Source organism: Ammospiza nelsoni, chromosome 2 (assembly GCF_027579445.1).
Source record: "Ammospiza nelsoni isolate bAmmNel1 chromosome 2, bAmmNel1.pri, whole genome shotgun sequence".
Taxonomy (NCBI): Eukaryota; Metazoa; Chordata; class Aves; order Passeriformes; family Passerellidae; genus Ammospiza; species Ammospiza nelsoni.
The window spans coordinates 65,584,532-65,587,952 of NC_080634.1; the positions used below are offsets into that span (position 1 = coordinate 65,584,532).

The 3,421-nt window shown below is 33.9% G+C and overlaps 1 long non-coding RNA gene across 1 annotated transcript; it reads left to right on the forward strand.

Annotated features, from left to right (window-relative positions):
* Positions 1-1,154: 1,154 nt before the first annotated feature.
* LOC132085766 (uncharacterized) lies at positions 1,155-2,752 on the forward strand. Its single transcript, XR_009420268.1, has 2 exons — positions 1,155-1,211; positions 2,596-2,752. It is a non-coding gene; the product is annotated as an uncharacterized LOC132085766 (long non-coding RNA).
* The last annotated feature ends 669 nt before the right edge of the window (positions 2,753-3,421 follow it).

Genomic DNA, 3,421 nt, shown 5'->3' on the forward strand with positions numbered 1-3,421 from the left:
TAAATCATAGACTATTTTAAAGATTGTCCAAGATGATCAATAATAATATTTTAAAATTAAAATCTGTATCTCGATAAGATTACTGGACTTAGAAAATGACACTTTTTAAAAACTATATATTTCAAAGTTATTCCTATACTTTAACAAATACTTGACACGATAAATTATTTTATTCTCATTTATTAATTTTATTTGAGTTATTTAAAGGGTTTGCCCAGTAGCAGTTTCTAATATCCCTAAAATAAATATTTTTTTTATTATTGATATCCTTATGAATAGGTAAGAGTTACAGACAGAAAACATATAATGCTTTAGCTGGAGTGGGGTTGTGTACAGCAAGTATAAATCTGATTATTATTATTACTTAATATGATTAAAAAAGTGTAACTCCAAGATGAAATAGGGGCTTTAGAATTGGGATCTAAGTACCTAACTTTAATGTAGCTATTGTCTCGAGGAATACAAAGCCCGGTCCCTAATGGATCACTGCATTTACTCCTATCCCCCCTGCCCACACCCTTCTAGTGTTACTCAAAATGCCCTAGGGTATCTGAGACATCTCTGAGACTAACATGTGATATTTGATTTATGAGATAACTCTGCCTTTCTAGAGGAGCAGCTTAAAATATGTGGACTATCTGTATGTATTGCAAATTACACTGGAATCCAGCATTTAGGAAACTGAATCAAAGCCCAGGCTACATTATTACCATGGAACAAAGGACATACAATTAGGATTTATTAAGCCTGTATAAAATGAAATCTTCAGTGTCTGTAGGGGATACCCCAAATTTACTGCTCTCTTACTGCTCCATATGATCTTCTACAGGTCTTGAGAATAATTTTCACCTTCATGCAAATTTCTCAAGAACCCTGCTGTGTTTCAGATTCAGTGGTGGTAGTGTTTAACCCCAGCAGGCAAGTAAGCCTCACTCAGACACTGCTCCCTCCGTTCAGTGTGGTGGGGTATGGGGGGATAGAATATAAGAAAATAAAGATAGTGTAGAAAGTAATCTTACCCCTAAGGAGCTGTAGCTGGGCCAATTATCAAAGATTAGGAGCAGGCCTGTTTTTAACAGGCCACAGCTGTGACCAATGAGAAGAAGAGTGCTGTAAAAGAGTGGGTTTGTTGGTTGAGAAGGGAAGTGGAGTCAGTTAGATATTTTGTGAAGGAGAAGTCCGTGCTTGGAAGAGCAGCCCACCAGAAAAAGGTATGAAACTTTTGCACTAAGTAGAAAACAATATGGAACCCCTGCAATAGGAGGACAACAGTGGGGGATAGAATTGGAAGGGGGAAAAAGTGAGGAAGTTCGTGAGTTGAGACGAAGAAAATTTATTAGGTTAAGTAAAAGCTATGTTTTGCTTAACAAAGGTAAGAAAGGAATTGATTCATTGCTTCCTATCAGCATTCAGAGGTTCAGTCATTTCTAGGAAAGAAAAAATTTAATGTAGCCTAGCCAAAACCAGCACAACCGGTCATGTTTAGGCAATTACATCAAGTTTAGAAAGAAGGTGTCTTACACAAGATGAAACAGCCAGGAAAAATATCTAGTAGGTGCTGGCCCTTGAAAAAAACTCACTGGCCTTAGTAAACTAAGTATGATCTTTGGCTGGATTGTAAGAGGTCTGTAGGTGTCTACCATCAAAGTTAGAAAACATGAAATGGCTGGGGGGCCTATATCCTTCTGAGTTGGTAAGGAGAGAGTCAGACGAAGTATCCTAAGAGCTTGGAAACAATACTTAGATCCACCTTTTTGAGACACTGAATTTGATCCTCTAGCAATGAGACATTCAAGGGCCAGATAGCCATCCTTGCATGAAGCTATGGTAACTGGCAAGTGTCTGGGTTAACACTCTAAGCAAAAACAGGAATGAGAACCTACTGAGTTTTCTTAGACCGGGTGAGAATTATGTTCTGTAATATTTGCATCATAAAAAGTGCATGCTGCTGGAAGATTTTAATTTTATTATTAAAATCATGATTAATTGTATGATTAAAGCACCTGTGGAGTTGAGTTTTTAAGATGCTATACTTTAGACATAGGACATATGGCAACCTATCAATGCATCTGATCTTCTTTTATTTAAATCTTATTCTAATTTAAAAAAAATATTTTTCTCTTATGTCAAAGAATTAAAAAAAAGGCATGTAACACACAAAAACCTGTGCTTGTGTTTTACAGAAAGAGTCACTGCAGTCAGTAATGCCTATAATTAACTTGATTTGCTGCCTGTGGCTAATATTTTCTTTTACATAGAAATCTTTCTTTGGGTATCAGAAATGATCCAGCTTTTAGAGTTGTGGAGGCTTTTCCTCTTTTCTGATTTTTTTCCACAAATAATTATGAAAATTATGTTAGCTTCTGAAAATAGAATTATTTAATTAAGCAAATCTAAAATCTCAGTTATTGTGACATAGAGCTTGATATTTGGTTAGCAGTTCCCTGGCATCAGCAGTTTGCTGATGCATAATTGACTGATGTCCATTCACTTAGTTGAAGACTGTAATAAGTGTTTTCTAATTTTTGTAGCAGATTTAGAAATCTTAAAATTTTATTTTTCTTTTTCATATAATAATGGAATTATCTCGTGCAGGTAACAGAAGTGAGGTCCGTTCATGTATAGATGAAGCTAACTACATATTCAACATGACACTATTGGAAGCAATATTCTGATAAGACATTAGAGAAAAACCTGGATTACTCATTCATTCTATGAAACAGTAAAATAAAAATTTAGCTTTTTAAAAAAATCCTTTTAAGGGTAATTTTTTTCAGTATAAATTAATTTTTTCATAATCTGAACTCAGACCATATATGAAGATACATGCTAAAGGAGTTAATCTGTGCTTTTTATGCCTAATCCATCACTAAATCTTGCTGTGGCTGTCTACTTTCTATCCTTGTTAAGAAGTTAAGGAAAATATTGTAATAGGAAAAGAAATGAGTGATCATTGGCAATAAAAATTTTTAATGAGAACAAATCCCTCTGAAGTTTTCCTTTAGGCCTCACTAAATATTAAAATAAAAATAAACAGGATTTTTAAAGATCAAGAAGAGCCGTACTACTTTAAGGTGATCTAATGTAAATGAACACACAGAAGGAAATATTGTATTGTATTGTTTATTTTTTCCAAGGCAATCTAAAATTCATAGATGATATTTTGTTTCTTATTCAAGCAGATAACATTTCCAGCAAAGAAACACCTGGGCTATACTATTCCAAGTGTAACCTTTCAGTTTAGGGTTCATCAGAAATTCATCAGTCTTTAACCAACTACATGTCAAATAACATATTAATTTCATAATTACAACATGGTCTTATTTCCATGTTAATGGGGATAATGGGACTGAGACTTATAATTTTTAATATTACCATTATTATTTGGATAATCTGTACCAGATGGACACACAATTCTATA